Genomic DNA, 25,189 nt, shown 5'->3' on the forward strand with positions numbered 1-25,189 from the left:
GGGGGCCAGTGTCCTTGATCTTGAGTCACTGTATTTTGAAAAAAGGGTGCAACAGTGGCACACGGTCCTGGAAGAGACATGGAAAACAGGAGAATGGCTGCGAACCCCGAGTTTCCCAGGGTTTTTTCTCCTGGGGAGAGACGAGACCCTAGTAGGAAGACGACAAAAGGGAAGTGGGGAATCTGAACTCCTTTTCTAAGCAAGCCATTCACTAAGAAGATGAAAGAAGAAGAAATGGCCTCATCAAGAAAGAGTCAATTAGGAGATAAATGTGCCCATGATCACAGGCGAGAACAGGCTCTCAAAAGAGATAATTAAGCCTCTGTTGGCTCATATCTTTGAAAATACAACAATTCCCCAGTTCTCCTACCGATCTAAGAACAGGTGCACTCAGGGACATTTGGCTGAACCACGAGACTTCCAACGTTCACTCCCATCATGCCTAAACGCTACCTCTTGCCTGGAGCTTGCATATCGTCCAAGGTGGCACTTTCAGCCTCCCTCCCCTTCAGCTACAGGAGCGCTCAGGGAGTTATTTTTATAGGAGCAGGTGTGATTTAGCAGCTGGGTTTGCGGATGATCAGAGCCCAAGCCTGAGGCTGCTGGCTCCTGGTTCTGGCCACGGGCCAGCGCAAGAGGCTCACAGATCTGGGGGACTCGCATCACTGTTGTCCCATCATCCAAGCTGCTGTGGACGACGCTCTCTCTCAGTCTCTAAGTGCCACTAAACCCGAGGTCACTCAAGGAAGTCCCCATCGCTTCTCTCCCCATCCACTTTTCATCAAGAGTTTTAGATTGAAAATGCCCTTATAAATCACTCAATCTGACCTTTTCATTTGGCAGATAAATACACTTGGGCTCAGTGTGTTTATCTCTTGACCACATGCATTTATCTCATGACCTGCTCATGACCACATGCTGGCAGGTTCCTGGCTACCCGGGCTGCTCCATCTCCTCCTGTTTCAAGAGCCAAGGGATGGAAGATCAGCTCTTCACAAGACTGGAGAACAGCTTAACTCCAACAGCAGGCAAAGATGATAGAGTTTTGCAGAGTTCATGGTTCCAATTTTTTTCCATAAGTCTGCCAGGATTAAAAGTCAAAAGTAAAAGATCCCCTGGGAGAGAAGACAGAGCTGAGTACTTCTGGGAAAGCTGCCCCTGGAGAATCAGAGGAGTTAGGTCTACCTCATGGGGAAGAACTCAGTAATTCTTTGTTTTAGCATTCGTGGAGAAGGACCCACTAAGTGCTGGACATGGTGCCCCATTCTGCCACAAACCCAGACGTAAACAAGACCCCCATCTCAAGTAGTTCACCTTTAGAAGGGACGCATTGCTATGTAATGCAAACTTGTAGACAGCGAGGGAGCTAGATATCAAAAAATGCTGTCTTTGTCTTTGGAACCACAGGCAACCCTGGAGCAGTCAAGGATAGCCATTCGTGCACCATGGATAATCTACCTGTTCCTTCTTTCCTTTCCTTCTCAGAATCTCAACCTTAGAATGAACATTTGGGCTCACCTAGGACCAACTATCCCCAATACAAGGGTGATAGATTGAAAGAGACTGGTGGAGGTACTCCATGCAGGCCCTGCACCAAGGAAGGCCTGGGCTCAAGCACTCCCCAGGGTCAGCAGCCTTGGCCTCTCTAGGCCCAGAATGTGAGCCCCGCTGCTTCTTTCTTAGACCTTCCAGGATCAATGGCAAGAGCCAAGACTCAACACAAATCTGGTTTTTAAGAAACCCATTAAACGTGGACACACTGGGGTCATACACATTGCATTGGGTGTTTGTATCCAATTTGTAAATGCATCCACAACCCTAGAAGTTATCAGCCACCATTGGGTGCTGCCCAGAGCTAGCAGACTACCTGGCCTGGACCAGCTCCTGTCCCGGGAGATGGCTCTCCTGCAGCGTACCCTGCCTCTCCCGTCTCTGTGAGTCTGATGCTGACAGCACATGTCTGGGTTCAGAACCAGCAGCACAGCCCCAGTGGGCTCTCCGCCCCTGACTCTGCACATCGATGGATGTAGTCAACACTCGGCAGAGTTGTGTGAGGCTTGCAGTGCACCCACCATGTGCCAAGAGGCAAAAAAACGACTGCGTTGCTCCAAGACGAACTGTCTTGTGATGGTGTCTCCTGGGTCCTCTGGCCCCCTTACGCCTCTGGCCTCACTGTTTTAGTGAATCTGCCTAGATCACCTCGTTTGAGGTTGACGATTCATAGCAGAAGCATTCTCTCCAGTTGTCTTTTCACTGCTGTATAAAGTCAGGTCAGCACTGTCTAAAGTACAGGTCATTCATTACTCGAAGGTCAAGCATTGAACTTCCTAAGGGGGTGATTTGGGAAGCTGGGAGCAGATGGTCCCAGGACTAACTTCCTTGTCGTGGGGAAAGAACTCGAATGGAAGATGGGCCCCCAGAATGGGAAGAGTATTCTGTTTTTTGACTTGGTCTAAGCCAGGAGCAGGGTGTGGTTAGACAAGAAATGCTTACTGAGCATCTCTAAGGTAGGAAGACACAGAGAGAGAAGGAGGAGAGATAGGGAGGCCAAGGGTCCAGGACAAGCCCCCGAGCTTTTGTACTGGCAGCCCAGCAATCCTTTGAGGTCCCTGTCTGCACAGAAGGCCAAGATCAAGGCCAAGTTGAAGCACACACCTGAGAACGCTTGGTTGTAGCCAGGTCCCTACAGCCTACTCCAAAGAAGTACAAAGGCTCTTCTTCAATTTTTGTTGCTAGCCTCGAGGTCCAGTCTTGACCCTCAAAGTCTTATCGGTGAGGGACACGAAGCAGCTGTGCCCTTCTCTGGAAGCCGAGCGCACCTTTGAGCTCCCCCTAGGGGGAAGAGTGAGCATAACAGTGTAGAGGAGAAGAGTCTGCCTGGCGCTTTGTCCCTGAAAGACAAAGGAGTGCAGTCTAAGCTTCCAGGGCCGGGTCATGGGGACAGGAACACTCATGCTGATTGAGAGGTCTCCTGCCAGTCCCTGAAGACAGCCCATGGCCTCTCCACGCAGGCATCCCCCTGAGTGACGCCCCAGGTCCCAGATGGGGCTCCGTCAGCCTCTGGGCACCCCTGCCTGGTAGTGATGTGAAAACAATCGCGTTGTTGTGTTATTACAAGGGAGCACGGACGTGTTGATGCAAACGCTCATTTCCGACAAGACTGAGAAAATGAAATGGCTCAGAGGGGAGCGGGGAGTGTTCCGAGAGTAATAACTGTGTGCTGTTCAAGAGCTCGAACAATGGGTAACTCTGCTGGGATTCCATCAGCCCCAGACCAATTAACCTCCGTGGAGCCATCTAGCACACTGTGCGTGTAGTGGAAATGCCTCCAGCCGTCTCCTACCCTCCTATTCACCAGCTAAGCATTGTTGCTGGGTGGCTCTTTGAAAATGTGCACAAATGTGCATCCCTGGGGTCACCTCGGCCCTGCCGTAGTCCAGTATCCACCAGCTCATCCCCTCCCAAGGAGCAGAATGTGTGATGTCACCCTGCCTGGGTAAGAGGAGAGCTTTGGACAGACTGGTTCCAGGATGTCTTCAAGGCACACTTCTGCTTCTGCAGCCCCTGGTGCCTGGGGGTCTGCGGTTTACCAAGTGGTTCTGGTCCCCTGCCGGTAACTGATGGGCTCAGAAGACGGCCCCTGGCCCAGACTCAGCAAATCCAGGAACTCCCTCAGACTGATTCCTTTCCTGTTATGTTAAACTAGAGGTCAGAGCATGGACTGCCAGCAGGTGGAGCTGAGGTCACGGGTTGGCAAGGCCCTGCTGGGTCAACGCAGGGAGGAGTGGAGGAGAAGGGGCAGAGACCTTGCGCACACAGAGGGACAGAGAGAAAGACAGACTGCACAGAGGGATGCGAAGAGGAAGCAGGTGGCCTTGGGGAGTGGTGGGGACCGCAGCGGCTGCCTGATCGCTCCTCTCCTGGTTCCTGTCCCGAGTATGCCACACACCCAGCTTCTCTCCGCGTGACTTTTTGCCTCTCTCCCCTGCTTTTCTCCAGGTGGTGCTGAAGAGTCTCTGTTTCTTGCAGCCATGCGTGCCTCAGTGGGCGAATGTGGCCAGGAAAGGGAAGCAGCACATATCAAAGAAAGCCAGAGAAATCACATTCAGACATCAAGCTAAGCCCCTGGTCGTGAGTGTGGAGAGGCTGGAGTTGACAAGGACAGGGTCTGGAACAGACAACAAGGATCTAGACTAGACCTTCCCAAGCAATCCATAGTGACGACCCACTTGGAAGGAAAAGTTCTAGCCCCAACAAGCCAATTTTCTAACCCGCATAATCCAATAAAAATGTGGTGATGTCAAGTTGCTAGTAAAACTTCTGACCACTGACTGCGGAATCTCACTGCAGACTGGAACATACCCCTATCCTGGACTGGTCCTCAGGCCACACTTGGGGTGACCCTGAGCTATGAGATTGTCACCCAGAAGTGGGGAGGAGGGGGTCTAGTGGTATGGCTCATTCATGGCTATCAGTGACCACCTACTTGCTGGCAGGTGAATAGAACTGGCTCAAAGCAGTAGCTCTCAACTTGGGGTGGTAGCGGCCCCTTGCCAGGGTGGCACAGAGGGAACTGCCCTGCCCCAATGCCAGCAGCAGCCCTGCTAGCAACACTGGTTTGAAGCTTTAGGTTCAAGGTCCTTCAGTGACCCATAGACATATGGCCTGGTTTAGCCAGCACCCTGGCCCAGCAACCATGAGCACCTTGGCCCAGGACAGGGAAGACAAAAGGGCATTGCAGAGGGAGTGCCGGGCTCCGAGCCAAGCCCGGGGACAGGGAGATAATGCAACCTTTGACGGACTGCGGCAGCTCCCGTGTTGTCAGCTCAGACGGAGCTGCCTACAGCTATTTAATTAGATTTTAATTTCTCTTTACACATTTGATTTTCAAAGATCCTAAGAGTCATTATTTCCAGTATCAATTGACTAGGAGGAACGAGCCCCAACTTAGCCTAAGCAGCTTAAAGAGGTTTGTCTCATCCCTGTTTAAACACGGCCGCCTTCCTGAAGCTGATGGGCCACAGCGCAGCCCCGCTGAGACAGGAGCTGGTGGGGACAGGTGCGGGCGGGAGGAGAGCTCTCCTGCCTGTATCTCTGCTCAGAGTCTGAGGATAACAAAAGAATGGAAAACTTGTCAAAGCAGCAGCTTTAGGTGCAATGGGTTTGGGCCCTTGGGTGTAGAAATATAAGCAAGAGTGCCTCAGTCACCATTTGGTGTTCAAGAAAATGTGTGCTTGGCGGGGGTGGGAGGGGTGGAGGAGTTCCTCTCTGTCTCTGATTTACCTTTGGGAGAGTTGGTCTTCTTTATTTATTTGAAAGTCAGAGTTACACACAGAGAGAAGGAAAGGTGTCCCGTCCTGCGGGACGTCAACTAGGGCCGAGCACCTAGAAGGAGAAATGAAGGGACAGGAGACACAAAGAAGGCAGCAAGACAAGGGTCCTGATCAAGCTGCAAATTTTATTTTTCAACCACACACTTATATATCATAAAGGCAGGACATCAGGCGGGGGAAGGAGGGGCGTTTAGGAGGGCAGGACGTCGGGCGGGGGATGGGGGGGAGCTTATCTTGTAGCTGCAATGCTTGTGCAAGTAGGGGAAAGGTTACAAGGTCTTAAGGCACAAGGTCACACAAGGTTGCGTTATCAGTACTCTCCGGCCTGGGCTGTCTAGCCCTGCCTCAGTAGTTTTCCACTAAGAGGCCACATGCTAGCCGGCACTGCGGCTCACTAGGCTAATCCTCCACCTAGCGGCGCCGGCACACCGGGTTCTAGTCCCATTCGGGGCGCCGGATTCTGTCCCAGTTGCCCCTCTTCCAGGCCAGCCCTCTGCTGTGGCCAGGGAGTGCAGTGGAGGATGGCCCAAGTGCTTGGGCCCTGCACCCCATGGGAGACCAGGAGAAGTACCTGGCTCCTGCCATCAGATCAGCATGGTGTGCCGGCCACAGCGTGCTGGCCGCGGCGGCCATTGGAGGGTGAACCAACGGCAAAAAGGAAGACCTTTCTCTCTGTCTCTCTCTCTCACTGTCCACTCTGCCTGTCAAAAAAAAAAAAAAAAAAAAAAAAAAGGCCACATGCTTTGTGGTGCCTGACAGAAAGGCACACGGTGCGGGGCGGGGAGAGGGGGCCCTCCATCCAATGGTTGACTCCCCAGAGGGTCACAACAGCTGGAGCTATGCTGATCCGAAGCCAGGAACCAGGAGCTGCTTCTGGGTATAGGGGCTCAAAGACTTGGACCATCTTCTACTGCTTTCCCAGGCCACAGCAAAGAGCTGAATTGGAAATGGAGCAGCCGGGACTTGAACTGCCGCCCATAAGGGATGCCGTCATTACAGGCAGTGACTTTACCCACTACGCCCTAGCACCAGCCCTAAGAGTTGGTCTTCTTAGAATGGAATCATTCTCCCAATCCAAGGACACATCCTTAGTGACCTTACTTTGTACCCAGAACAACAGAGGTCGCATCTGATGGAACCAGTTAAAAGAGGAAAACAAGAGGCAAAGATAGACGTTCAATGCCGTTTAGCAATTGTTGCTGAGTGTGCAATTTCACAACTGTGAGTGTGGCTGTCATTGTAATTACGCCATTTAAAATTGTGTTTATTTAGGACGGCGCTGTGGTGTAGTGGGCTAAGCCTCTGCCTGCGGCACTGGTATCTCATATGGGCAAAGGTTTGAGTCCCAGCTGCTCCTCTCCTGATCCAGCTCTCTGTTATGGCCTGGGAAAGCAGCAGAAGATGGCTCAAATGCTTGGGCCGCTGCACCCACATGGGAGACCCGGAAGAAGCTCCTGGCTCCTGGCCCCTGGCTTTGGATTTGTCCAGCTCCGACAGTTGCATTCATTTGGGGAGTGAACCAACGGATGGAAGACCTCTCTGTTTCTCCCTCTCACTCTCTGTAACTCTTCCTCTTAAATAAATAAATGAGAGAGAGAGAGAGAGAGAGAGAGAAAGATAGCTTCTGTTTGCTGATTCATTTCCCCCAAATGCCTGCAACAGCCAGGGCGGAGCCAGTTCCTACACCAGGAATGGGGAACTCAGTCCAGATCTCCCACGTATGTAGCAGGAAGCCAGTTAGCTTGAGCCGCATCACTGCTGCCTCCCAGGGTCCACATTAGCAGGTCACTGGAGTGAGAAGCCCAAACTAGATCTCGAACCCAGGTGCTCCAGGATGAGACACGGGTGTCCTCACCGGAGTCTTAACCACGAGGCCTGCACCTGCCTCTAAATAAGCCACTGTAAGGTTCACTTAAAGGGACAGTACTACCCCAATGGGTTGGTAGTTTGCAAAAGTCATGACTTTATTCCCAGTCCTGGGTGAAACGGGACATGTCTGACGACCAATCAGAACAAGGTGCAGATCACTCAGAACAGAGCTAGGAGTAAACCTTGTCTCCCAGACGACAGCCAAGCCCGCCACCCATGATGCACCTGAACAAGCACCTGGCCTGATGTTACACAAACAGGGATTTTCTGGCTTGGGAAGGAATTTCTAGAGCTCATGTTGCATGTGTTTTAAATATTCTGGTGTACTCAAGCAATGGACAGCAGTACAGGTGATGTTCCTGGGTGACACCACGCAGATGACACGCGATGTGGCTCCAGCGATGTGACGACATGAATGTGGTAGGTGCAGGTGAGAACTCGGGGGGAGTTTTTCGGGGGTGAATTGTGAGAACAAAAAAGCACCATTTGGGGGCCGGCGCTGTGGAACAGCGAGTTAAGCTTCCTCCTGTTGTACCAGCATCTCATATGGGTACCAGCTCTAGTCCCACTGCTCCGCTTTCGATGCAGCTCCCTGATAATGTGCCTGGGAAAGCAACAGAGGGTGGTCCAGGTCCTGGGACCCCTGCACCCACGTGAGAGGCCAGGAGGACGCTCCCGGCTCCTGGCTTCAGCCTGACCCAGCCCTGGCTTTTGTGGCCATTTGGGGAGTGATCCAGCAGATGAAAGATCTCTGTCTGTCTGTCTGTCTCTCTGTCTATTGCCTTTTAAACAAACAAATAAAATATTTTTAAAAGGCAACACTTCTACATTAAATTACTCTGTGTAATGCATAACTTAAAATGCATAATTAAATTAATAAGTTAAATATAAGTAGATGTTTTGATTACACAAAGATACTTCAAAAGGTTAGAGGAGAGAGGAATTTAATAATAGGCTTATTTTGGTGCACAAATTTGAAATCTGTACATCCAAAGGGCCACGGAAAATGCGTATTATGAAAAACTATGCATGGATTTTAATTTTTGCACCAAAATCAGCTTATCTTTTAGTTCAATATTTTGCAAATGTTTTGAAGAGAACCTCCATATTATCTTAACTTCTAAAAGCTCATCCACCTGTCCAAGTTGGCCACAAGTCTGTGACTCCCTTTTCAGTGGGAGATTTTGCGGTTTCTTCCGGGCTGGCAATGTGACATGTGATGGGCTGAGGACTGAATGCACCTCATGGATGCCAACCCCACTCCAATCCAGGGCGTGCGGGCCCACCGGGAAGCAGCACAACCACGGACATTCAGACACCACCTGGACCCAGGGCGTCGGCGTTGCCGAGGACGGCGCCCAGCCACCGGCCTTCGGAAAGCTCCCTCACTGTTTCTCCAGCGTGGCCAGGGCCGAGCAGCCCTGCTCCGGAGCTAACTCACACACCGACCTCCGCCTCCCTGGTGAGGAGGGCACTCCGGAAGGCCAATGGTCAAGAGCAAGGGCTCCGGATGTGCCCGAGTCCTGGCTCCTCCACTAACTGGCTGTGTGGTCTTATCAAAATTACTATACCTTTCCGTGTCCCAGACTTTTTATTTGTAAAATGAGAAAGACAAACAAAGAGAGCACCAACTCAGTCAGTAATTACTGTGGACGTTACTAAGTCACTGCAGACAAAGTCGTCAGAACGTGCAACACGGGAGCTCATGCCAGGGTGAAGGAAGGCCTTTCAAAAAGCTCATGGATATGGAATTAAGATGAATTTATCCTGGGGCAAAAAATTTTTAAATCCATGCATATGAACGAGTCTTCAAAAGTTTCACGAGAAATACATTCTGTGAAAAAAACTGTGCATGAATTTCAATTCTTTTACACCAAAATTAGCTTACCTTTCAATTCCATTTTCTTTCTTTTTTTTTTTTTTTAAGATTTATTTATTTATTTGAAAGGCAGAGAGTTAGGGAGAAGCAGAGGTTAAAAAGAGAGAGAGATCTTTCAACCGCTGGTTCACTCCCCAGATGGCCCCAATGGCCGGAGCTGGGCCGATCTGAAGCCAGGAGTCTGGAGCTTCTTCTGGGTCTTCCACACGGGTGCAGGGGCCCAAGGGCTCGGGCCATCTTCTACTGCTTTCCCAGGCCCTAGCAGAGAGCTGGATTGGAAGAGGAGCAGCCAGGACTTTAACCGGCGCCCATATGAGATGCCGGCACTGCAGGTGGCGACTTTACCCACCTTTACACCACAGCCCAGCCCCTCCACTTTCTTCTGAGAAGCTCTTGAAGTACCCTTGTATGATCTGCAGGGGGAAGTAGGGCACAGGTGCTTCCCCTTGCCGGCCTGTTCATCTACCCAGGACGTCTATAACCTGTGCCTTACCAGCGTTCACCATCTAACTGGCACTGCTAATGCAGAGGAGATTCCAAGTGGGAAGCCAGAGTGAGGACAAAGCCAGAGGGCCAGAGGCATGGCTTCAGCACAATGTCCCGTCCCAGCACTGGCCGTGCCTCCAACGGGACGGGCCAGGTTGCACCAGGGGGAAAGAGAGCTGCCTAAGGCAGCCTTCTGGCCTCAAGACATGGCAGGCGCTGGTTCTTGAGCATCTTAGCGCCCTGCTCGTCACACGCTGTTCCTGCTGTGTTCATCCTCAGACCTGTGTGGCAGCATGTGACAGTGACCCTCCAAGTCCGCGTGCTGTGAAACATGAGTCTGAGGAGACCCTGGGACACCACTTGACTCATGAGGTGGCTTCTAAGCCAGAAGCATGCAAATTGTCCTGGGGCCCAGCACGGCTGCAGGGGAGGGGCTCCCTTCCTGCCCCTGTGTCCCCACAGGAGGGCAGATGATGGAGCGCCTGGAAGCCTGGGCTGGAAAGCCAGGCTGCTTGGGTCTGGCTCACTTCCTAATTAGCCGTGAGCTTGGGCAAGATGCTTCACCCTTGTGTGCCTGTTTCCTCATTAGAAAAGAGTTTCTATAACGATTGCATGAATTGATATGTGTGGAGCACTTGGAATAATATCTGGCATACAGTAAATGATATCTAAATATTGGTTCTTAGTTTTATAGTTTCATGCTGCAGAAATGTCAGTTTCCTATGAGACACTCTAATTTATTTCCTTTCCTTTCAGATCCCACTAAATCTTGAAAGGATTTATAGGATCTCAGACTCACGCCAGACCCTTTCTCCGTGTTTTAGGAATATCATTATGTCCTGGGGTGTTGCCACACCCATAGAGTGACCAAGTCCATCAAGTTGGAACAGAACCCACACTGTCCATTTATACTGTGTTTTCCACACATCTGTTATGGTGGGTAGGACGGAGTCCGGCTATGAGGACAAGACAAGGATACAAATATGGTGAATACAATCAAGCTCAAGAGAAGTACAGACCGTGGGTAGTGGGTGCGCAGAGACGGAAGTGACCCTGTCTGGCAGAAGGGGCAGGTAAAGGTGGTGATATTCAAGATGGACCTTGAAGGATGGCAGCAGGGTTTCGTCAGGTGGGGACAGAGTCATGGGAAAAAGTACCCTAGACTTTGTCGGGAGGGAGACTAGCATGGGCAGAAATACGAGGATGGAGAAGTGCCAGAAGTCATCTCATTTGATTGATGTGCAAGGTGCAGTGGGGAATATTTGGGAGATAAGACAGAGAAGGGCTCTGTCATAAAAGACCTTAAGTGCTAGGGTGAGCAATTTATACTTAATTTGTCAGTCAGCAGGGACTCACGGAAGGTTTGGTGAAGGCATGTCTGATCACAGCTGTACTTGGGGAAGAGTAATAATTCTCGTAAGATGACTCAGAGAGGAGAGAGATGGGAGGCAGGGAGACGGGCGGGGAAGTTGCTAGACTATTTCCGACAAGGATTAATGTGGGTTTAAGCGAGGGTGGGTTACAGAGGGACAGGATAATGGCAGACTCTAAGGGAGACTCAAAGATGAACCCAAGGCCACCAGCCTGGGCGAGTAGAAGACGGTGGAGTAATTCACCAGAATGGTAAAACAGCTGGAGGGACAGGCGGGGGCGGGGGCGGGGGTGGGGGAGGCTGGCCAACTGGGATTGTTGGTAGCACCTAACTACGTGTAACACACAGTAGGTACTCAATAAGTGAATGAGTTCCTTAGACAGTCATCGCTGGGAGCGTTGCAGCTGACCTAAGACAGCACAAAGGAGCAGAGTTTGAGAGCAGAACTCAACAAGGAGTGTGTGTACACACTGGGAGTGAGAAGTCTAGGGGCTGAGCCAGACCGAAGAGACGAGCAGCAGAAAAGTGAGGGCATTCTGGGTTGAGGAGGCTAAGGAAAAAAATAGGACAGTTTTGGCATTTGGTGGAGTGGTGGCAGATGGAAAAGGCTACAAAAGACAAAGACTGGTAATTCCCTGTGGCTGCCATAATACAGTCCCACGGATTAGGTGATCTGGAATAATAGAAATGCTTTCACTCATAGTTCTGGCAGCTAGAAGTCCGAAATCAAGGTGCTCAAGCTTCCTCCAATAGGGCACCTGGCTGTTTGCACACCTGTTTGTACGTGCCTTTCTTTCATCTTTGGACCCCAGGCTTTCAAATGTGGGCAGATCATCTGTCTGACTTGGTCCCATTAAGAACTTTTGGTAAAAAGGTATTGGAGAATATAATAACCACAAAAATGTGATACCGTATGACTTTTCACAAGATGACCAACACATGCCTTAATTCATTCAAAAACATCAGCAGTTGGACATTATGGTCGCAATTGGACCTTACGGTCCACGAGGAGAAGGCATTTGGCCTAGAGGTTAAGACAAGAGCTAAGATGTCTGTTTTCCATCTTGGAGTTCCTTGGTTCAAGTCTCAGCTCCGACTCCTCATTCCAGCTTCCTGCTAATGCAGACCCTGGAAAGGAGCAGGTGAAGGCTCAAGTGGTAAGGTCCCTTACAGCCACACAGGAGCCCCAGGTTGAGTTGGCAGCTCCTGGCATTGGCCCAGCCCAGCCCCAGGCATTTGGGAAGTGAAACAGTGAATGAAAGTGCACTCTCTCTCTTTCCCTCTGTGTCTCCCTCTATCTCTCTGTCTCTAAATGAAAAAAAAAAAAAAAATCCTGATCCACTCAAGACAACAATGTTGCCGTGTTGGCAACACAGTCATTCCTCCGTTTCAGTTCTCTGTGTGTATCCCGGCTCCAACCATGTGACAAATAGTGGGATTAAGTCGGAATCATTTTAGTCTACTGAATTAGTCTCAAGAAACTTCAGCAGTCGTCCACTTTAGATCCTAAATACCTAATTTTAACTTTTCAGCAAACTTTAATTGCCTGCTTGATATGTTACCAATAACTAACTCACATTTGTACACAAAAATTAAAGTCTAAGGAACTGGGCATCGCTTCTCATCAGAACTGCATGGAACATTCGTATCTTCATAACACTCTGCCATCCTCATGGGCCAACACTGGAGTAACTGGGACACATTCTTTGAAAAACATGACTCTAGAGTACAAGCCACGTGTGATTAGGAAATCCCTCCATAACGTCCCGCAAAAGGTTCTTATTCATATTTCAAACTGACATGATTTTAAGAGAGTAGGCTGGGAGACAAGACCAAGCAGTTAGCTACGGGAAGGACTCAGAGGCTTCTCTGATCACCAAGGTTTCCTTACAGAATTCAGTAGTCATTCCTCACTCTTCTGTTCCTTACAAGGAATAATCTCCTAGCACACTTCTTTTATTAAAGATTTGTTTATTTGAAAGGTAGGGTTACAGAGAGAGGGGGAGAGGCAGAGAGACGGGGGGAGGAATATTCCATCTACTGGTTCATTCTTCAAATGGCTGCAGCAGCCAGGGTTTGGCCAGGCTGAAGCCAGGAGCCAGAAATCCCATCTGGATCATCCATGTGGGTGGTAGGGACCCAAGTACTTGGACCATCTTCTACTGCTTTCCCAGATGCATTAGCAGGGAGCTGGATTGGAGGTGGTGCATCTGGGACTTAAATGGGATGCTGGCATTGTGGGCAGTGGCTTAACCCACTGCTCCACAATGCTGGCCCCATCCTAGCACACTTCTTAATAGATGTTTGCCCTACAAGTCAGACAGGGTATTGACTCAGACTTTGGACTCAGCAGGGCCCTTGCATTCCAGCTATGTTCCTAATGGATCGAGACTCTTTTGCAGGGTGGGTGTAGACATAGGATGGGTGGGAGGGGGAAAGGGGCACACAAGAATCTGCTGCCTCAGCAAATGCTAAACAGCCCTGCATATGAGAGGTCTCCCCCTACTTGGCACAAGTGCCTTCCCTAAGAGAAGCCACACAGGGAGCCATCTTGATTAACTGGGTGCGATCGAGTGAGACAGCTGTTTTTGGGGGGCTAGCCACTCATTAGAGCAAAGAGAAGGTTAGACTTGGAACACATTCTCTGGTGGCTCTTTTGGAAGACAAAGAGTTGCTGAACTTTTAGCCTAAAGAAAAACTCCATTGCTATCTGAAAGATCCCTCCATTTTTTTCCCTTTCTTCTCCTTATCTCCTGGGCCCTTTTATGTCAATTATGAAGGCAGCAATGAAGAACTCATCCCAGGGCTTAGCAGGGAGACTGATGCATTATCTATGACCCAAGCATGACAGCCCAGGTTCCAGGTGGACCTATTCCAACCCTCTTTTCCTTCTCCTGAAACTGAACTCATTCACCAAGGCTGCACAAGATGTGTGGAAGACAAACAAGGTTCTTCAACTCAACTGGAAGTATGCAGGAACTATCTTGTTACTGCTGAGTTTGAGTGAGCCAGCCAGCAGCCAATGCAAATGCTTTCTCTGCCTCCAACTTGTTTAGTTTGCATCTGGATCTGTTTCATTGCATCAGAAAGAGCTCCTCAGGCAACATATCTTTGTCCTCTCATCTGGACTAAGGGACCAGGCGAAATACAAGAATCATCAGATGATCACTCATTTTCAACTGTTACGTGGTCAGTTGGCTTCATAGATCTCACACACAAATTATCTGGGTGTTTCCTCTTGCACTGTCAAAAGACTTTGGGCTTTTAGTTTGTCTTGCCCTGTTGTGATGAGTTCTTTGGAGCCATTTCTGTTCTGCTGTATTTGTGGGCCCTGAGCCATTCCTGGAATATGACAGCTCCTTCACGGAGGTGTTGTCTGTGGACATTGCAAAGCATCAGTGTAATGGAGCCATACTTGATGCAAGCCTGTGACACTGGCCTAGAATCCTACAGCCACTGCAGCAGAGGTTGAATATCCATATGCTGTTCCACACTGTCCCATACTTTTGCAGTTGGACAGAATCAGTGGTCATTGGACAGTGAATGAGAGTGATACATGGTACACCTGGGCCAGAGCACCCATGGTGCACCTGGGCTGGTGTTTGACTTTTAATTATCTCTTATGCTTGCTGCAAAGACCTTGGAGCAACTACAACATGATGGAGCCTTTGCCATCTGCAGAGTGAACCAACAGATGGAAGACCTCTCTCTCTCTCTCTCTCTCTCTCTCTCTCTCTGCCTCTCTCTGTAACTGTGTCTTTCAAATAAATAAAAAGATATGCTGGTGCAGAAAAATTTGAAATCCATGCATAGTTCTTTCCATAGTATGCACTTCCACAAACCTTTTGGAGACCCTGCATGTGAATGGATTTCAAAAATTTTGCATGAAAATAATATCTGTTAGTTTCAGTTTCCAAGTATTTTGTGAAGTCCCCTAGATATGCCTGTCAATTCCAAGTTCTCTGGCACTTCCTCTAGCCGGTCTGTACTGGTTTTGTGCAGAGGTGGGTGGATTCTGAGACTGACTGATGCTGCACACACCACAAGCGTGTGAAAAGGGATGGACTATGTAACTGACAATGCACTTAGCAGGTGTGACATGGTTTGAGGGAGTCAGGAGAGGAGACTGGCTCAGGCTTGTACTGTGTTGAGGGGGTGAGTTCTCACGCGGCCTGGTATTGCTTGGTTGGAGTCTCCTGCCTTCACTAACCGAGGGAATGCCCAGGCTTTCTCATTAGCTTGTCCACACGTAGGACCATGGGGGACCAGCATGAGGTGGCTGCCAGCAAACCTCAGAAACTGGGGTTAGACTCCTGATGACCCTTTCCTCTGCCGTAACACTGGCCTCTCCACCCAGTGTGAGGTCTTCCTTCCTCTTTGCCATCCCACCCCAGTGCCCCAGTGCCCCAGTGCCCCCCAGTGCTCAAGGCTGACCCCTAGAGGTCTTCTCCCCAAGTTCACCGTGATTCTCATTACTGCCTGCTGGGTCCTGCCCAGCCTCTACTGTAGATGCCTCAGTAATGTGGTACCAACGTGCTGAGACAGCAATATAGTTGGAGGAGAATCTTTCTTTTAAGTCTTAAGATTAGTAATATTTTGAGTATTGTAGAAATACATAGAAAAGTAGGGAAAGAATGAGAAGTGCACGGGGTGGGGGGTAAGTGGCTCTATAACTGGAGAAGAATTCGGCTGTGTCCTGTATTTCTGATTGCTCTGAGCCATCAGATGCCTTTTACAGGTACCAGGAGAGTTCTGTGTTCCTGGGGCCATTCTATCTGGTGCCCTCGTGACAGGAGCCTGGAGAAAGACGGCAGAGGATGAGCTGGCGGATGTGAAATTCCAACTGACTCTTCAGTTCCCGTATCCCTGGGACTCTGATTTGGCTCCTTGTCTGCAGGAAGCTGGTTGACAGCCAGGCTTTTTGTCTGGGACAGAAACAAACTCTCCCCTATTGAGGGCTGTAATTGGTCTTGTGTTCTGTGTGTATGTGTGCGGACACGTCTTCTTTGTAAATGCTTTCCTTTTCTCTAGAGTAGAGAGATGGCCCCAAGCTTTATAGTGGGTTTGACACGCAGAGAAGGGAAAGAAAAACGATTTTGCAAGACTCTTCCCTCTGGTAGCTTGAGAAACAAAGAAATATTCTTCTCAGCTGGAGTGTCTGCCAAGCTAAAATTGCTTGCTCCATCAAATGAAGAAGTAAGAGACCTAAGTCATTAGGTCCTGAACTGATTTTCTGACTTTAATGCTTTCCCTTTCTTTTTTTTTTTTAAATCGTATTTATTTTTTTGTTTGAAAGAGAGGAGGGAGAAGGAGGGAGAGAGAGAGACAGAGAGAGAGACAGAGACAGAGACCCTATCTTTCGGTTCGCTCTCCATATGTCCACAATGATCTAGCTGAAGCCAGGAGCCAGAAACTTAAGCCAGGCTCTCATTACTTAAGGAACCCAATCACTTAAGCCATTATCTGCTGCCTCCCTAGGGCGTCCATAAACAGACCGCTGGAATCGAGGCAGAACCAGGTAGCTAAGCCCAGACACTCTGAGGTGGGACATGGATGCTCTAACTTGTGTTTTAACCACTACACCAAAAGCCCACCCACAGAGCACGTGTCTTCAAAAATCCATGTTTTTCCCATGAATGGAATCCTTCCCAAACTAGGAACTCTGTGAAGGAGGCTTCTTCCTTGTTCTTTTAAAACAGGTTCTATGCATTGCATATATTTAGTCTTGCTAAACAGTATACCATAAACTAAGGGAGACATAAATGCAAGCAGGTTTCTTTTTAAAAAAATTTTTTAAAGATGTATGTATTTTATTGTTTGAAGAGCAGAGTTGGAGAGAGAGAGAGGAGGGAGAGAGAGAGAGAGAGAGAGATCTTCCATCCTGGAGCCACGTTGGCAGGATATGGAGTGGTGACTGACACCCGTCCTCTCTAGTGAAAAGGAACACATTTGGAATGCAGAATCTACATCTGGGACTCTCCTCTTAGCAGGATGCATAGACAAGCTGTTGCAAGTAGGAAGATATATTGTGATGGTGAAAGAATAAATTTAAGCAATTGGTGAAAATTTAATCTAGAGGGGTTACAGAAGTCTGTCTACAGAAATGCCGGAAGGACTTTGTTAAGGAATATGAATTCATACCAATTTAGATTCGGTATAAATTGTATCAGGGTGACAAGCTTTGACTTGACTAGAGAAAATTTTCTGTCGCTTAGAGCTATTCACAGACAGGAAGGACTTTCCTGGGAGGCAATGATTTTCCTGTTTGTATTGACAGGGTCAGGCTGAAAAGAGGCAACCACATGTGTTTTGGACGGCATATTTGTCCATGTTTGTGGAAACCCTAACGCTTGACGGGGTGACAGGAACCGAGGCCTTTGGGAGGTAATTACAATTAGATTAGATCACCATGATGGGTGTCTTCATGATGGATTAATGTCCTCATAAAAAAGGAGGCACAGGAGACTTGGGGACATGACCAGGAAGAAGGCTCTTGCAAGACTGGCCATGCTGGTGCCCCAGTCTCCAATTCCCCAGTCTCTAGCAGGCAGACTGGTGAGATGATATGTCAGGGAGGCAGCAATGTCAACCTGGACTGAAGACACGACGCGGGTGATCTGCGTAGGTTTAGTCCAACCAGAAGAGGGAGGCACTCTGCCATCTTCTATGACTTCTCTATGCCTAAATTCACCTGCTCCTGATGTCTAATGCCTGGAGCATTCTAGCAACCTCTCTCCATGACGCCCATCTCCCTGCTTCCCCCCTCCTCCAAGAGCATATTCTAGGAGCAGTTTTGATTAAAAAAAAAATGACCCTTCTCACCATGACCTTACATAATATGGTGTAGACTGTGGGAAAGAGCATGGGGTGTTTAGAGGGCAAGAAGCAGAAGGAATGGAAGGGGAATGGAAGGAATCAAAGGCTCCAAACGCACCCAGCCCTACTTCCCCTGGGGATTGCAATGGGGAGAGTCACTCCACTGCAGGCATCTGGGTGCCAGGCGCCTGCACTCCCCTCTGTAAGGGATTCCAGTGACTTTCATTCCAAGCCACTCCTCAAATTCCAACCAGCGTTCAGATCTCCTTGCAGATCTCCTCCTGGCCTCTACCCTGTGTTGTTTTACCCTGCTTCCCCGTCTCCCATCTACCATCCCTTGTGCCCTTTTCCAAACCTGAGTAAGATGGGAGAGTCTAGTGGCTTCAGCCTCTCTCTGACAACAGCTCCTCCCTCTTCTTGCGTGCCTTGGCATCCGCAAGTACCTTGAGAGAGATGTGCACCCCAGCCAGAGAGGGGAGAGGGAGACGCAGTTGGATGGAGAAACGTAAACAAAAAGCAGGGAAGACAGCACAGAGCAAGGGGCACAGGCAAGAAGGGACACAAAAATGCGGATTCGTGAGCAGTGAGGGCTCAGAGGAGAGGAATGGCTCAGAGGAGAGGATGGGGTCTCTGCCCCAGTTCCCATCCCCATCTTATCTACTGCTGGGCTCTGTGTATGAGAGATGGGGCAAGAGTCTGAGGGGCTTTCCTGGAACCCCACTCCCAGTAGTCCTGATTCCCAGGAGATTAACTCTGGCAACTTCCGAGTAAGCTTCCTGTGCCTTTGAATGCTGCAAGATCTGTAGTGCAAGTCTGAACTCCAGCACCTGTGTAGAAGTGGAACTCCCAACCCGGCATGAGCCCTGCCTGCTCCCCCTGAGCCCTCCTTGGTCATGTCCTCCCTGGGTTATCACTGGACCACGTGGGTTAGCCTCCTGGTTTACACGCTGGCACGAGGCAGGTGTGACTTTCTGCATGTTTCAAATCCTTCTCTGGGCCTGCAGGCCTTTGATCAGTAAAACAGAACCTCCATCATAGGACTGTCCTGAAGACAGGCTGAGTTAAGTGGGAAGCATTTTAGGATGTGCCTGGCTTGGAGCAATCGATCTGAAATCTGCTCTTTTCCCCATTTATTTCACCTGCTCCACACTCCTGCTGAAGACCTCCTCCCACACGTCTTTAATTCCCCCTGTAATTCCAAGCCCACTCCCCTTGCCCCTTTCACTCTCCTGCCACTCTCTCTCTTTGGTACTGCTTCTGATATTCCCAAGTGACCTGTGAGGGTTTGTAGGGGCCCAGCCAGCTTTCTCAGCTACAGACTCTACACTCGCACACCCACGTGCCTTCTGTCTCCCGAGAGAGCAGGCACCAACTGCCTTGGCACCTTCACTGTCTGGCTTCCAGTCCACGCTTATTCAGTGTCTCCTCTGGGTCAGGTCTTGTGCTGGTGAGAAGGCGTGTGGAGTCAAGGGGGAATTTTTTTCGGGAAGATAAGCATTTCCAAATTCTTAGGATGCTCAGCGAGAACTGCACTAAGTGCTGGGGCTCTGAAGAGTTAGCAGCCCCGTTTTCCCAGGAGACTGACGTTTGGGTTGAGCCTGTAGGGTGCTGTGAAATATTCCATATGGGGAGAGGTCAGAATCTTAAACACAGGCAAGCAAGGTCTAGGTGATGTCAGTACGTGCGGTGTGTTTGGAGAACAGAATAACGCCATGGGGCTATCTGAGAGTGCGTGTCTGAGATGGAATTAGGAGAGAAGCTGGGAAGAGAAGGCTGGACTGCTTTATCAAGGCTCCTTAAGCCACGACAGGAATCCAGGACTCCACCCTGGGCAGTGTGGGGCTCCTAGAGCACTTCATGCGGGGAGATGAAATAGCACTTTAAGGTTGGTGTAGGGGGGGAGAAACCAGAGAGGAACTCTTATGAATAATGACACCAGGAAAGAGAAAGCTCAGAACTGTAAACATTTTTCACTGTCACAACTGGTGGGGGAGAGGTCAGAGGAAAGACTGTTATTGGCACCAGGTGGGTAGAAGCCAGAGCTGCTGTTAGACACACAACAGTGCAGGAGACAGCACAGTGCACAACGACAGACAACGAATTCTCTAGCCCCCAATGTCACTATCGCCAAGACTGAGCAGCTCAGAACCACAGACACATGGGTTCAGATTTCGCTCCCGAAGTCAGAGATCTACCCACATACGGTAGAATGGGTCTGCCTTGGCTCTCTGGGGCAACCTAGGGTGGACTATCCATGCCTGCGAGGTTGAAGGCCAAGCCACAGCCTGGTTCCATGACGCGTAATTTATAACAGGCGTGCCCTTTGTGAGCGACAATGCTTTCACTTGTGAAGGCGTGAGTACAGGCTTGAAGAGACGTCTCTGATGAGCCTTTCCAGAGTGCTGCTAGCTGAAGCAGAAGAGTGAGATAGGACTCCTACTCTCAGGGGGCTCACGCATGTCGCCAACACGCGTAGTCAATACAGTGTAAAGATAGCATTTCACGGCCATAAAACTCAATGTGCCTAATGAAACAATAACGGAGCTCAAAACAGAGATTGAAAAGTTCGTGAAATAGATGCTGTGATTGAAATACATGATGTGTGGGGCTGGTGCTGTGGCGTAGTAGGTAAAGCCAGCGCCTTCAGTACCAGCATCCCATATGGGCACTGGTTCGAGTCCCGGCTGCTCCCCTTCCCATCCAGCTCTCTGTTATGGCCTGGGAAAGCAGTAGAAGATGGTTCAAGCACTTGGGCCCCTGCACCCGCGTGGAGACCTGGAAGAAGCTCCTGGCTCCTGGCTTCAGATTGGCACAGCTCCAGTCATTGCGGCCATCGAGGGGAGTGAACCAGCAGCGGATGGAAGACCTCTCTCTCTCTGTCTCTCTATGCCTTTCCTTCTCTCTCTCTCTGTGTAACTCTGACTTTCAAATAAATAAATAAAATCTTTAAAAAAATCATTACCACAAAATTTAAAAAAAAATACATGATGTGACAATACCAGGAAATGATATACGAGCTGACAGAACTCTAGAAAGATATGTAAGAAAAATATAAAATAGGCCAGACATTGCTAAAACCGTATCAACAGACAAGGAAGTTATAATGAAAAATTAAGCAATTGAAATGCAAATGAACAAAGAATTTGGAAGAATGATAAAGAAATGACAGATGTGCAGCACAAAGACCAATACAAGCAATCAATTTGCATCTTTGGGGACTAAACTGAATGTATGCAAGAAACATTAATATTCCAAAAAGTAGTGAACAAGGTAAAAAAAAGAACAAACAAGCATTAACTTTAAGGATTGAAAGGTGATACAACTCAACGTGTTAGTAAACACTGATATAGGAGATCAACAAAGAGGTCTGTGCTATTAAGTATAAATAAAAAATAATCATACTGTTCAATCTCCTTTGAAGGGTCCAAAGAAAAATCTCCTATAAAGGAAAAATATCACGTTGGCCTCAGACTTTTTCAGAGGGTACAATGGGACAATCCATCCCAAGAGATCTCAGCGGAGAAGAAAGTATGCCCCAAGAACGTGATATCTAATCAAAGCGGTTTTGGCTATGAGAACTTGAGAGAGCACCACAGTCCAAATCCAGCCCCTGAGCACCCACCCTGCCAGCTGTGACGATTCAAGTTGAGTCAGGCAACAAACCAGGGGACCCCGGGAGTCACAGGTGAGCTCCACAAAGGACACTCTGCGGGACCGCTCTTGCCCCGGGCCATCGGAGGCGCCTTGCTGCTCGCCAGCCCTCTGGGCCCCTCTGTACTTCCTCTCGTGGGTCCCCCTCCTTTCCGCCCAAGATCTAATCCCACCACCTTGCCACCCACTGCCCGCCTATAGCAGTTCTCTGTGTGGTCAGCAGTGTCCCCCCCTCCTTGGTAAAATGGCCATCCATCGCCTCTCTTCCTTTGTATTCACGCAGTGATGCAAATGACACTAAAGAACTTTGGCAAGAGACCAAGACGTTGCCCTTGACTTCTCCAATTCCTGCTGCACAACCGCTCTCCTGGGCCCCCGCCCCCAGCTCCATCCCAGCCCTTTGGTCCACCCTCCCCTACTGAGGAGCAAGACTCCACATTATCCCAAGGACAGGGGCTGATGTCAAAGCCTCCTAGCTTCTCTCCATTCTTCAACCCAGACACCTGGACCACGGCCCTGGAGGGTGGGGTCCGCAGGCACTCCGCAGGGGAGGGGCATGTGCGCATCACAATGAGCGCTCAGTGATGCAATGATGGGGCGGGGTCTTCGAGATAAAAGCGGGTGTAGGCCTGCGGCCTGCCCACTTGCTCTCGTTGACTCGCTTTGGCAAGCTGAGTGACCAGAAGCATCCTTCAGAAAAAATGACAAGAAAGCTACCTCCGATTTTCCCACCTCAACCTCAGCACCCCCGTCCTCCTGGTCCCCCTCCCCAGCCCCAGCCCCCGCCTGCTCCTTCTGTTCCTTCAAGATCTCCAGGTTCTCCTCGTCATCCAACCCACCTTCCTCCACTCGCTCCTGCTGGGAGCAGCCCTGAGCCCCCTCTCCAGCAGAAGCAACCCCGGTCAGCTTTCCGCCCCACCCACCTCCCGCCTCTGCGCGGGGATGGCCCTGCTCACCAGCCAGCCTCCAAGGCCTCCAGAGCCGCTGCTCCCTCCAGAGCTGCTGCCAGGCGCCCAGTCCGGTTCGCTCGCCTCTTCTGCTACTCCACTCTCTTGGCCCCCACTCCTCCTCCCAGCCCTTCGAACTAGTCCCCTGTTCTCCAGTCCTGGCCCCCAGGCAGCCTCCCGAAGCCAGGCCCGAGGACTCACAGGCATCACCCAGCTGGGATGCTTTCCCGCCTACTGGGACAGTCCTGGCAGAGCTCAGAAGCGGATGGACTGGGAGTCCAGCAGCCGGGCCCGGTGAGTGTGGGGAGCGCCGGACGGTGGCAGGCTGACTGGGCCCCAGGTGTGGCCTGGCTTGCTTACAGGACCACCTTCCAGACCCCGCCTCTCTCATTGCTATCTGTGCTTTGCCTTCATCCTTGTCTTGCGAATCCTCTTCAGCTGCCTAGGACCATGTCCTTGTCCCAGACAGGCTGTCCGTCTCCCCAGACTGCCTGAGCCCCCACATTCCTAACTGGCTTCTCGGTGGAGTTCCGTGGGTAACCGCGGAGCAGCGGTGCCCGCGACGCAGACGGGAAAGAAGGCAGAGGTGCGACAGCCACCTTCTCTGGTCTCTAACAGTGTGAGTCCCGTTGGTCTTCCCTGGGCTAGAGTGAGTGCAAGAGGGGTACCTCTGAGAATCCACACAAGGCACAAGGACCCTGCTACAGAGAGAGTCCAAGGCTGGTGGTCTTCTTTCTCCTCCATCTCTCTCTCTCTCTCTTCCCTCCTTCATCTTTTCCTCCCTGCCTTCTTTTCTCTCTGACCCATCCCCAACTCCAAGGTCTTTCTTCTTTTCTTTCCTTTTTTTCTTTTTAAAGATTTATTTATTTGAAAGGCAGAGTTGCAGAGAGGTAGAGGCAGAGAAAGACAGAGAGGTCCTCCATCTACTGGTTCACTCCCCAGATGGCCGCAACGGCCAGAGCTGAGCTGATCTGAAGCCAGGAGCCAGGAGCTTCTCTCGGGTCTCCCACATGGGTGCAGGGGCCCAAGGACTTGGGCCATCTTCTACTGCTTTCCCAGCAGAGAGCTGGATCGGAAGTGGAGCAGCAGGGATATAAACCGGCGCGCACATGGGATGTCGGCACTGCTGGTGGTGGCTTACCTGCTATGCCACAGCACTGGCCCCTTGAAGGGGAACACACCCTGTATTCGTTCTCATCTAAGCTCTGAAGGTTGAACCTCCCTCTTCCCCAAGAATGTTGTCAGAGGCAGCGGAGTTTGGGAGGCAACATGTCCAGGTCCTACCCCGGTGATAGCGTCAGGTGAACAGATGACGTATTTTTGAATGCTTTCCTCAAACTGGTAGATAGACTGAATACAATCTTTTTTGTTTTGTTTTGTTTTTCAGGTTTTTTTTTTTTTAATTTTTTTGACAGAGTTAGACAGTGAGAGAGAGAGAGAGACAGAGAGAAAGGTCTTCCTTCCGTTGGTTCACCCCCCAAATGGCCACTACGGCCGGAGCTACGCTGATCCGAAGCCAGGAGCCAGGTGCTTCCTCCTGGTCTCCCATGCGGGTGCAGGACCCACACACTTGGGCCATCCTCCACTGCCTTCCCAGGCCACAGCAGAGAGCTGGACCGGAAGAGGGGCAGCTGGGACTAGAACCGGTGCCCATATGGGATGCCGGCGCCGCAGGCGAAGGATTAACCAAGTGAGCCACGGTGCCGGAGCCTGAATACAATCTTTTTTTTTTTTTTTTTTTTTTTTGACAGGCAGAGTGGACAGTGAGAGAGAGAGAGAGAGAGACAGAGAAAAAGGTCTTCCTTTGCCGTTGGTTCACCCTCCAATGGCCGCTGCGGCCGGCACACTGCGCTGATCCAATGGCAGGAGCCAGGTGCTTCTCCTGGTCTCCCATGCGGGTGCAGGGCCCAAGCACTTGGGCCATCCTCCACTGCACTCCCTGGCCACAGCAGAGAGCTGGCCTGGAAGAGGGGCAACTGGGACAGAATCCGGCGCCCTGACTGGGACTAGAAGCCGGTGTGCCGGCGCCGCAAGGCGGAGGATTAGCCTAGTGAGCCGCGGTGCCGGACTGAATACAATCTTAATCAAAATCCCAACAGATCTTTCCTGGGAACTTGACAAGCTAATTATAATTTTTATGGAAATGCAAGAATAGCCAAGACTCCCTTAAGGGGAAATTATTCCCTTCTAGGTGTCAAAACATAATATAAAAATTACAGTAGCTAAGATGGTGTGGAAGTGGTTCAAGCGCTGACAGACCAGTGGCGTGGACAGGGTCCTGAGGCAGACTCGCCCATCAGACCAAGGCAGCACCGCAGCAGGAGCAGAGGACTTTCTTTGCGAGAGATGGTGCCGGCTTGATCGGATGCTTAGTTGGACTCCTATCCCACACTGCAATCATAAATCAGTTTCCAGTGGAACGTACCTCTAAATGTGAAAGGATAAAAACAATAAACCTGGAATTGCTCTGCCTGCGCGTGGCTGTTGAGCACTAAAGATGTGCTATTAAGTATAAAAATGTGCACTGGATTTTAAACACTTAGCGTGAGTAAACAATGTGGGATATCTCAGTAATTTTTATATTGAAATGTTAAAGTGAACATGTTTTCCATGAACTTTTTGAAGCCCTCTCGTAGCTTGAGCCAGGTTCCCTGATGGTACCATTCACATTGTTTCTTTTTCTTTCTTTCTTTCTTTTTTTAAGATTTATTTTATTTACCTGAAAGACAGAGTTACAGAGAGAGGTAGAGCCAGAGAGAGAGGTCTTTCTTCTGCTGGTTCACTCCCCAGATGGCCGCAACGGCCAGAGCTGTGCCGATCCGAAGCCAGGAGCCAG

The 25,189-nt window shown here is 50.1% G+C and overlaps 1 long non-coding RNA gene across 2 annotated transcripts in view; it reads right to left on the reverse strand.

Annotated features, from left to right (window-relative positions):
- Window positions 1-23,316, reverse strand: part of LOC127484654 (uncharacterized) — a 37,308-nt gene extending 13,992 nt beyond the window's left edge. Inside the window, exon 1 of one of the 2 annotated variants that reach the window (XR_007911804.2) lies at window positions 22,363-23,316. This is a non-coding gene — a long non-coding RNA (uncharacterized lncRNA). The remainder of the gene's footprint in view (window positions 1-22,362) is intronic. The other variant, XR_011384859.1, reaches the window with a different exon arrangement.
- Between the last annotated feature and the right edge of the window lie 1,873 nt (window positions 23,317-25,189).

This window comes from Oryctolagus cuniculus, chromosome 20 (assembly GCF_964237555.1).
Source record: "Oryctolagus cuniculus chromosome 20, mOryCun1.1, whole genome shotgun sequence".
Lineage (NCBI taxonomy): Eukaryota > Metazoa > Chordata > Mammalia > Lagomorpha > Leporidae > Oryctolagus > Oryctolagus cuniculus.